The 13034-nt window shown below is 51.3% G+C and overlaps 1 protein-coding gene across 2 annotated transcripts in view; it reads right to left on the bottom strand.

Annotated features, from left to right (window-relative positions):
- Nucleotides 1-10573, bottom strand: part of LOC134536668 (T-cell acute lymphocytic leukemia protein 2-like) — a 405752-nt gene extending 395179 nt beyond the window's left edge. Inside the window, exons 1-2 of one of the 2 annotated variants that reach the window (XM_063376499.1) lie at nt 10459-10519; nt 9510-9672 (exon numbers count right to left, since the gene is read on the bottom strand). The gene's annotated coding sequence lies outside the window, so the exon portion shown is untranslated. Of the gene's footprint in view, nt 1-9509; nt 9673-10458 lie in introns of both variants that reach the window. The other variant, XM_063376498.1, reaches the window with a different exon arrangement.
- Nucleotides 10574-13034: the final 2461 nt, after the last annotated feature.

Genomic DNA, 13034 nt, shown 5'->3' with positions numbered 1-13034 from the left:
AGTGTCGCTCAGGGACTGTACGACAATGTTAATTCTCGGGCGAGTGTCTGTGAGGGAGTGTACGACAATGACAACTCTCGGGCGAGTGTCGCTGAGGGAGTGTACGACAATGACAACTCTCGGGCGAGTGTCACTGAGGGAGTGTACGACAATGACAACTCTCGGGCGAGTGTCGCTGAAGGAGTGTACGACAATGTCAACTCTCGGGCGAGTGTAGCTGAGGTAGTGTACGACAATGACCACTCTCTGGAGAGTGACGCTCAGGGACTGTACGACAATGTTAACTCTCGGGCGAGTGTCGCTCAGGGACTGTACGACAATGACCACTCTCGGGCGATTGTCGCTGAGGGAGTGTACGACAATGACAACTCTCGGGCGAGTGTCGCTGAGGGAGTGTACGACAATGACAACTCTCGGGCGAGTGTCGCTGAGGGAGTGTACGACAATGACAACTCTCGGGCGAGTGTCGCTGAGGGAGTGTAAGACAATGACAATTTTCGGGCGATTGTCGCTGAGGGAGTGTACTACTTTGACAACTCTCGGGCGAGTGTCGCTGAGGGACAGTACGACAATGACCACTCTCGGGCGAGTGTCGCTGAGGAGCTGTACGACAATGTCAACTTTCGGGCGAGTGTCGCTGAGGGAGTGTACGACAATGACAACTCTTGTTGAGTGTCGCTGAGGGAGTGTACGACAATGACAACTCTCGGGCGAGTGTCGCTCAGGGACTGTACGACAATGTCCACTCTCAAGCGATTGTCTGTGAGGGAGTGTACGACAATGACAACTCTCGGGCGAGTGTCGCTGAGGGAGTGTACGACAATGACAACTCTCGGGCGAGTGTCGCTGAGGGAGTGTACGACAATGACAACTCTCGGGCGAGTGTCGGTGAGGGAGTGTACGTCAATGACAACTCTCGGGCAAGTGTCGCTCAGGGACTGTACGACAATGACAACTTTTGGGCGAGTGTCGCTCAGGGACTGTACGACAATGACAACTCTCGGGCGAGTGTCGCTCAGGGACTGTACGACAATGACCACTCTCGGGCGAGTGTCGCTGAGGGAGTGTACGAAAATGACAACTCTCGGGCGAGTGTCGCTGAGGGAGTGTACGACAATGACAACTCTCTGGCGAGTGTCGCTGAGGGAGTGTACGACAATGACAACTCTCGGGCGAGTGTCGCTGAGAGAGTGTACGACAATGACAACTCTCGGGCGAGTGTCGCTGAGGGAGTGTACGACAATGTCAAGTTTTGGGCGAGTGTCGCTGAGGGAGTGTACGACAATGACCACTCTCTGGAGAGTGTCGCTCAGGGAGTGTACGACAATGACAACTTTAGGGCGAATGTAGCTGAGGGAGTGTACGACAATGACAACTCTCGGGCGAATGTCGCTGAGGGAGTCTACGACAATGACAAATCTCTGGCGAGTGTCGCTCAGGGACTGTACGACAATGACAACTCTCGGGCAAGTGTCGCTCAGGGACTGTACGACAATGACAACCTTCGGGCGAGTGTCGCTCAGGGACTGTACTACAATGACAACTCTCGGGCGAGTGTCGCTCAGGGACTGTACGACAATGTCAACTCTCGGGCGAGTGTCGCTCAGGGACTGTACTACAATGACAACTCTCGGGCGAGTGTTATTCAGGGACTGTACGACAATGACCACTCTCGGGCGAGTGTCGCTGAGGGAGTGTACGACAATGACAACTCTCGGGCGAGTGTCGCTGAGGGAGTGTACGACAATGACAACTCTCGGGCGAGTGTCGCTGAGGGAGTGTACGACAATGACAACTCTCGGGCGAGTGTCGCTGAGGGAGTGTACGATAATGTCAACTCTCGGGCGAGTGTCGCTGAGGGAGTGTGCGACAATGACAACTCTCGGGCGAGTGTCGCTGAGGGAGTGTACGACAATGTCAACTCTCGGGCGAGTGTCGCTCAGGGACTGTACGACAATGACCACTCTCGGGCGAGTGTCGCTCAGGGACTGTACGACAATGTTAACTCTCGGGCGAGTGTCGCTGAGGGAGTGTAGGACAATGACAACTTTTGGGCGAGTGTCGCTCAGGGACTGTACGACAATGACCACTCTCGGGCGAGTGTCGCTCAGGGACTGTAAGACAATGACAACTTTTGGGCGAGTGTCGCTGAGGGACTGTACGACAATGACCACTCTCGGGCGAGTGTCGCTCAGGGACTGTACGACAATGTCAACTCTCGGGCGAGTGTCGCTGAGGGAGTGTACGACAATGTCAACTCTCGGGCAAGTGTCGCTCAGGGACTGTACGACAATGACCACTCTCGGGCGAGTGTCGCTGAGGGACTGTACGACAATGTCAACTCTCGGGCGAGTGTCGCTGAGGGAGTGTACGACAATGACAACTCTCGGGCGAGTGTCGCTGAGGGAGTGTACGACAATGACAACTCTCGGGCGAGTGTCGCTGAGGGAGTGTTCGACAATGACCACTCTCGGGCGAGTGTCGCTGAGGGAGTGTACGACAATGACAACTCTCGGGCGAGTGTCTCTGAGAAGTGTACGACAATGACAACTCTCGGGCGAGTGTCGCTGAGGGAGTGTACGACAATGACAACTCTCGGGCGAGTGTCGCTGAGGGAGTGTACGACAATGACAACTTTGGGGCGAGTGTCGCTGAGGGAGTGTACGACAATGATAACTCTCGGGCGAGTGTCGCTGAGGTAGTGTACGACAATGACCACTCTCTCGAGAGTGTCGCTCAGGGACTGTACGACAAAGTTAACTCTCGGGCGAGTGTCGCTCAGGGACTGTACGACAATGACAACTCTCGGGCGAGTGTCGCTCAGGGACTGTACGACAATGTTAACTCTCGGGCGAGTGTCGCTCAGGGACTGTACGACAATGACCACTCTCGGGCGAGTGTCGCTGAGGGAGTGTACGACAATGACAACTCTCGGGCGAGTGTCGCTGAGGGAGTGTACGACAATGACATCTCTCGGGCGAGTGTCGCTGAGGGAGTGTACGACAATGACAACTCTCTGGCGAGTGTCGTTGAGGGAGTGTAAGACAATGACAATTCTCTGGAGAGTGTCGCTCAGGGAGTGTACGACAATGACAACTTTAGGGCGAATGTCGCTGAGGGAGTGTACGACAATGACAACTCTCGGGCGAATGTCGCTGAGGGAGTCTACGACAATGACAAATCTCTGGCGAGTGTCGCTCAGGGACTGTACGACAATGACAACTCTCGGGCAAGTGTCGCTCAGGGACTGTACGACAATGACAACCTTCGGGCGAGTGTCGCTCAGGGACTGTACTACAATGACAACTCTCGGGCGAGTGTCGCTCAGGGACTGTACGACAATGTCAACTCTCGGGCGAGTGTCGCTCAGGGACTGTACTACAATGACAACTCTCGGGCGAGTGTTATTCAGGGACTGTACGACAATGACCACTCTCGGGCGAGTGTCGCTGAGGGAGTGTACGACAATGACAACTCTCGGGCGAGTGTCGCTGAGGGAGTGTACGACAATGACAACTCTCGGGCGAGTGTCGCTGAGGGAGTGTACGACAATGACAACTCTCGGGCGAGTGTCGCTGAGGGAGTGTACGATAATGTCAACTCTCGGGCGAGTGTCGCTGAGGGAGTGTGCGACAATGACAACTCTCGGGCGAGTGTCGCTGAGGGAGTGTACGACAATGTCAACTCTCGGGCGAGTGTCGCTCAGGGACTGTACGACAATGACCACTCTCGGGCGAGTGTCGCTCAGGGACTGTACGACAATGTTAACTCTCGGGCGAGTGTCGCTGAGGGAGTGTAGGACAATGACAACTTTTGGGCGAGTGTCGCTCAGGGACTGTACGACAATGACCACTCTCGGGCGAGTGTCGCTCAGGGACTGTAAGACAATGACAACTTTTGGGCGAGTGTCGCTGAGGGACTGTACGACAATGACCACTCTCGGGCGAGTGTCGCTCAGGGACTGTACGACAATGTCAACTCTCGGGCGAGTGTCGCTGAGGGAGTGTACGACATTGTCAACTCTCGGGCAAGTGTCGCTCAGGGACTGTACGACAATGACCACTCTCGGGCGAGTGTCGCTGAGGGACTGTACGACAATGTCAACTCTCGGGCGAGTGTCGCTGAGGGAGTGTACGACAATGACAACTCTCGGGCGAGTGTCGCTGAGGGAGTGTACGACAATGACAACTCTCGGGCGAGTGTCGCTGAGGGAATGTTCGACAATGACCACTCTCGGGCGAGTGTCGCTGAGGGAGTGTACGACAATGACAACTCTCGGGCGAGTGTCGCTGAGAAGTGTACGACAATGACAACTCTCGGGCGAGTGTCGCTGAGGGAGTGAACGACAATGACCACTCTCGGGCGAGTGTCGCTGAGGGAGTGTACGACATTGTCAACTCTCGGGCAAGTGTCGCTCAGGGACTGTACGACAATGACCACTCTCGGGCGAGTGTCGCTGAGGGACTGTACGACAATGTCAACTCTCGGGCGAGTGTCGCTGAGGGAGTGTACGACAATGACAACTCTCGGGCGAGTGTCGCTGAGGGAGTGTACGACAATGACAACTTTGGGGCGAGTGTCGCTGAGGGAGTGTACGACAATGATAACTCTCGGGCGAGTGTCGCTGAGGTAGTGTACGACATTGACCACTCTCTCGAGAGTGTCGCTCAGGGACTGTACGACAATGTTAACTCTCGGGCGAGTGTCGCTCAGGGACTGTACGACAATGACAACTCTCGGGCGAGTGTCGCTCAGGGACTGTACGACAATGTTAACTCTCGGGCGAGTGTCGCTCAGGGACTGTACGACAATGACCACTCTCGGGCGAGTGTCGCTGAGGGAGTGTACGACAATGACAACTCTCGGGCGAGTGTCGCTGAGGGAGTGTACGACAATGACATCTCTCGGGCGAGTGTCGCTGAGGGAGTGTACGACAATGACAACTCTCTGGCGAGTGTCGTTGAGGGAGTGTAAGACAATGACAATTCTCGGGCGATTGTCGCTGAGGTAGTGTACTACAATGACAACTCTCGGGCGAGTGTCGCTGAGGGACAGTACGACAATGACCACTCTCGGGCGAGTGTCGCTGAGGAGCTGTACAACAATGTCAACTTTCGGGCGAGTGTCGCTCAGGGACTGTACGACAATGTTAACTCTCGGGCGAGTGTTTCTCAGGGACTGTACGACAATGACCACTCTCGGGCGAGTGTCGCTGAGGGAGTGTACGACAATGACAACTCTCGGGCGAGTGTCGCTGAGGGAGTGTACGACAATGACATATCTCGGGCGATTGTCGCTGAGGTAGTGTACTACAATGACAACTCTCGGGCGAGTGTCGCTGAGGGACAGTACGACAATGACCACTCTCGGGCGAGTGTCGCTGAGGAGCTGTACGACAATGTCAACTTTCGGGCGAGTGTCGCTGAGGGAGTGTACGACAATTACAACTTTCGGGCGTGTGTCGCTCAGGGACTGTACGACAATGTCCACTCTCGGGCGAGTGTCTGTGAGGGAGTGTACGACAATGACAACTCTCGGGCGAGTGTCGCTGAGGGAGTGTACGACAATGACAACTCTCGGGCGAGTGTTGCTGAGGTAGTGTACGACAATTACAACTTTCGGGCGTGTGTCGCTCAGGGACTGTACGACAATGTCCACTCTCGGGCGAGTGTCTGTGAGGGAGTGTACGACAATGACAACTCTCGGGCGAGTGTCGCTGAGGGAGTGTACGACAATGACAACTCTCGGGCGAGTGTCGCTGAGAAAGTGTACGACAATGACAACTCTCGGGCGAGTGTCGCTGAGGGAGTGTACTACAATGACAACTCTCGGGCGAGTGTCGCTGAGGGAGTGTACGACAATGACAACTCTCGGGCGTGTGACGCTGAGGGAGTGTACGACAATGACAACTCTCGGGCGAGTGTCGCTGAGGGAGTGTACGACAATGATAACTCTCGGGCGAGTGTCGCTGAGGGAATGTACGACAATGACAACTCTCGGGCGATTGTCGCTGAGAGAGTGTACGACAATGACAACTCTCGGCGACTGTCGCTGAGGGAGTGTACGACAATGACAACTCTCGGGCGATTGTCGCTGAGGGAGTGTACGACAATGACAACTCTCGGGCGAGTGTCGCTGAGGGAGTGTACGACAATGACAACTCTCGGGCGAGTGTCGCTGAGGGAGTGTACGATAATGATAACTCTCGGGCGAGTGTCGCTGAGGGAATGTACGACAATGACAACTCTCGGGCGATTGTCGCTGAGAGAGTGTACGACAATGACAACTCTCGGGCGAGTGTCGCTGAGGGAGTGTACGACAATGACAACTCTCGGGCGATTGTCGCTGAGGGAGTGTACGACAATGACCACTCTCGGGCGATTGTCGCTGAGGTAGTGTACGACAATGTCAACTCTCGGGCGATTGTCGCTGAGGGAGTGTACGACAATGATAACTCTCGGGCGAGTGTCGCTGAGGGAGTGTACGACAATGACAACTCTCGGGCGAGTGTCGCTGAGGGAGTGTACGACAATGACAACTCTCGGGCGATTGTCGCTCAGGGAGTGTACGACAATGATAACTCTCGGGCGAGTGTCGCTGAGGGAGTGTACGACAATGACAACTCTCGGGCGAGTGTAGCTGAGGGAGTGTACGACAATGACAACTCTCGGGCGAGTGTCGCTGAGGGAGTGTACGACAATGTCAACTCTCGGGCGAGTATCGCTGAGGGAGTGTACGACAATGTCAACTCTCGGGCGAGTGTAGCTGAGGGAGTGTACGACAATGACAACTCTCGGGCGAGTGTAGCTGAGGGAGTGTACGACAATGACAACTCTCGGGCGAGTGTCGCTGAGGGAGTGTACGACAATGTCAACTCTCGGGCGAGTGTAGCTGAGGGAGTGTACGACAATGACAACTCTCGGGCGAGTGTCGCTGAGGGAGTGTACGACAATGTCAACTCTCGGGCGAGTGTCGCTGAGGGAGTGTACGACAATGACAACTCTCGGGCGAGTGTCGCTGAGGGAGTGTACGACAATGACAACTCTCGGGCGAGTGTCGCTGAGGGAGTGTACGACAATGTCAACTCTCGGGCGAGTGTAGCTGAGGGAGTGTACGACAATGACAACTCTCGGGCGAGTGTCGCTGAGGGAGTGTACGACAATGTCAACTCTCGGGCGAGTGTCGCTGAGGGAGTGTACGACAATGATAACTCTCGGGCGAGTGTCGCTGAGGGAGTGTACGACAATGATAACTCTCGGGCGAGTGTAGCTGAGGGAGTGTACGACAATGTCAACTCTCGGGCGAGTGTCGCTGAGGGAGTGTACGACAATGATAACTCTCGGGCGAGTGTCGCTGAGGGAGTGTACGACAATGATAACTCTCGGGCGAGTGTCGCTGAGGGAGTGTACGACAATGACAACTCTCGGGCGATTTTCGCTGAGGGAGTGTACTACAATGACAACTCTCGGGCGAGTGTCGCTGAGGGAGTGTACGACAATGACCACTCTCGGGCGAGTGTCGCTGAGGGAGTGTACGACAATGACAACTCTCGGGCGAGTGTCGCTGAGGGAGTGTACGACAATGACAACTCTCGGGCGATTGTCGCTCAGGGAGTGTACGACAATGATAACTCTCGGGCGAGTGTCGCTGAGGGAGTGTACGACAATGACAACTCTCGGGCGAGTGTAGCTGAGGGAGTGTACGACAATGACAACTCTCGGGCGAGTGTCGCTGAGGGAGTGTACGACAATGTCAACTCTCGGGCGAGTATCGCTGAGGGAGTGTACGACAATGTCAACTCTCGGGCGAGTGTAGCTGAGGGAGTGTACGACAATGACAACTCTCGGGCGAGTGTCGCTGAGGGAGTGTACGACAATGTCAACTCTCGGGCGAGTGTAGCTGAGGGAGTGTACGACAATGACAACTCTCGGGCGAGTGTCGCTGAGGGAGTGTACGACAATGTCAACTCTCGGGCGAGTGTCGCTGAGGGAGTGTACGCCAATGACAACTCTCGGGCGAGTGTCGCTGAGGGAGTGTACGACAATGACAACTCTCGGGCGAGTGTCGCTGAGGGAGTGTACGACAATGTCAACTCTCGGGCGAGTGTAGCTGAGGGAGTGTACGACAATGACAACTCTCGGGCGAGTGTCGCTGAGGGAGTGTACGACAATGTCAACTCTCGGGCGAGTGTCGCTGAGGGAGTGTACGACAATGATAACTCTCGGGCGAGTGTCGCTGAGGGAGTGTACGACAATGATAACTCTCGGGCGAGTGTAGCTGAGGGAGTGTACGACAATGTCAACTCTCGGGCGAGTGTCGCTGAGGGAGTGTACGACAATGATAACTCTCGGGCGAGTGTCGCTGAGGGAGTGTACGACAATGATAACTCTCGGGCGAGTGTCGCTGAGGGAGTGTACGACAATGACAACTCTCGGGCGATTTTCGCTGAGGGAGTGTACTACAATGACAACTCTCGGGCGAGTGTCGCTGAGGGAGTGTACGACAATGACCACTCTCGGGCGAGTGTCGCTGAGGGAGTGTACGACAATGACAACTCTCGGGCGAGTGTCGCTGAGGGAGTGTACGACAATGACAACTCTCGGGCGAGTGTCGCTGAGGGAGTGTACGACAATGACCACTCTCGGGCGAGTGTCGCTGAGGGAGTGTACGACAATGACAACTCTCGGGCGAGTGTCGCTGAGGGAGTGTACGACAATGATAACTCTCGGGCGAGTGTCGCTGAGGGAGTGTACGACAATGACAACTCTCGGGCGAGTGTCGCTGAGGGAGTGTACGACAATGACAACTCTCGGGCGATTGTCGCTGAGGGAGTGTACGACAATGACAACTCTCGGGCGATTGTCGCTGAGGGAGTGTACTACAATGACAACTCTCGGGCGAGTGTCGCTGAGGGAGTGTAATAGTGTCACGCTTGCTAGTCCTACAGGGGTCTGCTAGGTGTACGTCGCCACTGCCATTGAAAAGCGCCGCGTGGCGGCTGCTTTGCTGGAAATTACAGTAACGGCTAAACAAAATGTGGGTATTCTTACTGTAGACTTGATCAGATTTATAATTGTTCGTTAATATACCAATAATATTATTTCGTATTCATGTTCATGTTCAAACTAAATGAACTCAATGTTCGTAAGTTTACGAAGATAGCTGTACATTTTGCAAATTCCCTTGTTAACTTGTACACAGTGTTATTCGTAAAATAAAGGTGGACATTTTTAACAGTGTAGTGGTTCTCCCTATGGGTGTAGTTCCACCCCCCCCCCCCCTCATCCCGAGAAGGTGGGTGTAGTTCCCCCCCCAGCCCGAAGAGGGGGTGGGTGGGGGGGTAGGACCCCCTGGAACTAACATTCCCCTCTCTGATGGGGCCTGCTTATCTTTTAAAATCGAGACTGTGAGACGGGGTTGATAAACGTAAAAAAAAACTGACTGAATATTTTATAGTTCTATGCTTATTGCAAGCATGCAGGTCAAAGTGTGGGCAGTACACAACATACGCGCGCCGTATCGAGAGATGACCACGCGCAGATCTTCGGGCCGCTTGCAGTTCCCCCGGACTACGCCCCCTGTGCGCTGGTTAGCGCAGGGCGAGTGGGAACTGCCTTCAGACGCGCCGTGCAGACTCACTGCTGCAGTGACGGAGCTCTCGCGTGGAGTGTCCTGCTGACACGGGGGAACAACTCTAATTGCCGAGACTGAGACCTTGTTGTTTTGGGCCCATCCACTATAGTGTAGCTTTCATAATGTCATACTAGTATACCTATACTCACTGGGAGAAGTAATGCATAAGCTATTATCAGGCAAACAAACCAGTGAAATTCATTCCGCTTAATTTTAATATCGATATATTATTGTAGTGTGGCGTTCCAGAAAATTTTCATTTCTACTCATTTATATAGAATATGCTTTTCTATTACAAAATTGCATTAAGTGTTCTCACACAGTTTAAATCTCCGTTGCTAAGCAAATTAGTCGACTGTAGTTAGATGAACATTATAAATCCAACCTAACACAGAGAATTGGAACCTCCCGCCCGTGTACTGCTAGTAGTTCAGGGTGCACCCAACAGATAGCGCTATCTGCCCGCGCTTGTACAGTGCCTGCAAATGTGCAGCTCCCAGTGTTGCCAACTGGCCGAAATTTTTCCCTCGAGCATATTTTAAAATTCCCTAAATTCAGACTTAAATACGCTAACTTCTAATGTGATAAAAAATTTTAAATCACTTCATACAATTTAATTTTGTAATAATTTATTGCTGAGCATTATTGATTAATCAAAATAATAATATATCTAACTACATATTATATTTTAATTTAAATCTGTCTAATTAAATTACAGACATTCTGAGTCAAACATTCATAAAATTCCCTAAAAAAAAATATTTTCCCATAAAATCCTTTTTTGTTTATTTCCCCCCTAGTTATCGCCAAGTTGGCATGACTCACGTGAGCGTGGCGGTCTGCGACGAGCTGGCGACGACGGGCGACTGGCGCGCCACAGCTGTGTCATTAGCGTGTCGCTACAGGGATAATCCCCTGGCAGGTGGCCGCTGTGCCCCCTCCCGGTAAGTCAACATCCCGTCACGGCCTGCCTGGCGGCCTGGCGCCACCGCAACTGCAGCATCGCGGCGTCTCCGCGGCGGTGCTGTCCAGTTGGCCACACTGCAGCCCCTGCGCGAGCGTCTGGGATGTACATGCCAGGGCGCAGCACTGAGAACCTAGTTCAGTGATTCTCTTTGTAACCAGTGGCGCATCAACAGGGGGGGGGGGGGAAGGGTATTTTGCCCCCCCCCCCCCCCCCCCTCTGAAATCTTGAAGTGGGGGCAAACGGGGGCAAAGAAAGTGCTGTGTAATCAATTTTTAGATAATAAAACTGCTTAAATAGCACCATTTTCCACCTTAAAATACAAATTTTCCCGGGGGAAAGGTATATTGCCCCCCTTTTGGAAATTTAGTTGTTGCGCCCCTGTTTGTAACGGTATATGAAGGATTGAAGAGCTGAAAATACTTGTATATATGCAACTTGTAAAAAGCACATCTGAGTTTTCCTTCTCATGATCTTAAATTTCATCGATACCACACACACACACAAACACACACACATATTTTGCATTTATTTTAAAGCATGTGATATCTGCTTGTTTTAACACTTACAAAATATTCAAATACTAAAAAAAAATTTACATTGAACTACAATCACAGTCCGCCATATTGCAATTAAACAGCACACTGGCTCTGAAGACGCTCACAAACGGAAGCACGACTTGGGACATTTACGACGTGTGTATTAGTAGTGCATACCTTCAGGCTGTTCGCCCCTTAAAAAAAATAAAGTGCACTGGCCAGCCATTTCCGAAGGGTGGGGGGGGGGGGGTACTTTTGATGAATTAAGCAAGTGTATATACACCTAGCCAACGCCGCAGCGACCTGGATGGTAACGTACTTGCTCGCTCGCCAGGCGCTTGGGTTTCCATTCTGACATCTGACAATATTTTGACATCTTGTACAGTTAATTAAGGATGATTATTTACATGGTGACATTGTAGTAGTAGATATGTTGTAAAACATATTTTATTCATTCAAGAATAAACTGGCACATGTTAAGAGTTTGCAGAGAAATATTAATGATCAAACTGTAGAAAAATTATATACAATAGTGGGATAGAAGTTACCTCATTCTTATTTTCAATAGAAACCATAGTAAAATATAGAAACGCAACTGCTCAGGTCATATCAAAAATGGTTTCAACCGAATATTTTGTAACCGTTTGATGGAATATTTTTTCAACTTTTAATTACATTTTAATTTTTTTTAATTTATAACTATTAATATAATACTCATTATTGTTTCGTATTTTAAAGATGTAATTATTATTGTAATTTATATTTCAAGTACCGTACCTACTATATGTTATAAAAAATTAATTAATTAATTAAAGTTGTTTATATTTAAATTAATTATATTTGTAAACAGCAGATTTATTAAAAAACAAATTAATAAATTAATTTAAAAAGTGGCCGTCAGCGAGAATGGAAACCCTGGCGCCTGGCGTGCGAGCATCCAGGCCTCTAGAGTGAAACTCAACCAGTGTGTAAACTGGGCTTGGAGTCCCTAAGGCTTGTTGCTTGGAACTGGCTGGCCGGGGACACTCTACCAACACACAGAGTCTCTAGAAGCCATGCTTCCCCTTGTGAGCGGAGCAAGACAGCCACAGCATGGGCTCGCCGAGTGCGCCGAGTGCGTGCCAGTGGCGTTGCTGGCACTCGCTACCAGGTAACTGTACGTGTCCTACATGCATGGAGTGTCGCTCGTCAAACTGGGGTTGGTTCAAGCAGAGATCAGGAAAGCATACAGATGGAGCATTAGCCGTCAGATGTGGAACCGTTTTCCCCCCATTTCCTTTCTTCTCCTGATTTTCATGTACCAATATGGCGGACGTTTGTTTATATTTATATCAGCTGTCGTAGCCTGCTTTTATTAGCGACTGTAGTTGAGCTGCTCCGAAGAAAATTATATGAAAATATTACTGTTGATCTAATATATGAGCAGTTTGGAGACTACCATACTCTAGTCCCCTCATTTTAATCCTTTGTGCATGACCTTGCTACAAAAAAAAGACACTATCTAGAGCTTTTTGTAGCCTAACACTGCTCAAGGCAATTATCGTGATTTTTTTTTCCATCGAGCTGTACGTGTTGTAGACAGTGAGGTCATGAAGTCGGTAAAGGCCCGTCTACAATAGTCCGAACCTGTGCGTGGTCCGTGTCCTTATCCGAATGTGAGTGACGTCACATTGTCTCACCGAAAACTGCCATGTCCACAATTGTGATGTCCGATGTCCGAATGTATTGATTTCTAAAGTTGCTACCAGAGCGCAGTAAATGTGCCAAACAAATTTTTTTGTTTATTGTTTTGATGCTTTGTAGTTTGAGATTGAACTTTTGAAAGTTGTGGGAGTTCAATTTTATATATTTATTCAGTAAGGCAAAGTGGCAAATGTAGATGCTAAAAAAATGAACTC

The sequence above is a fragment of the Bacillus rossius genome, chromosome 11, assembly GCF_032445375.1.
Source record: "Bacillus rossius redtenbacheri isolate Brsri chromosome 11, Brsri_v3, whole genome shotgun sequence".
Taxonomy (NCBI): Eukaryota; Metazoa; Arthropoda; class Insecta; order Phasmatodea; family Bacillidae; genus Bacillus; species Bacillus rossius.
The sequence above is the reverse complement of the archived record's forward strand: the minus strand, read 5'-3'. Positions and strand labels throughout refer to the sequence as shown.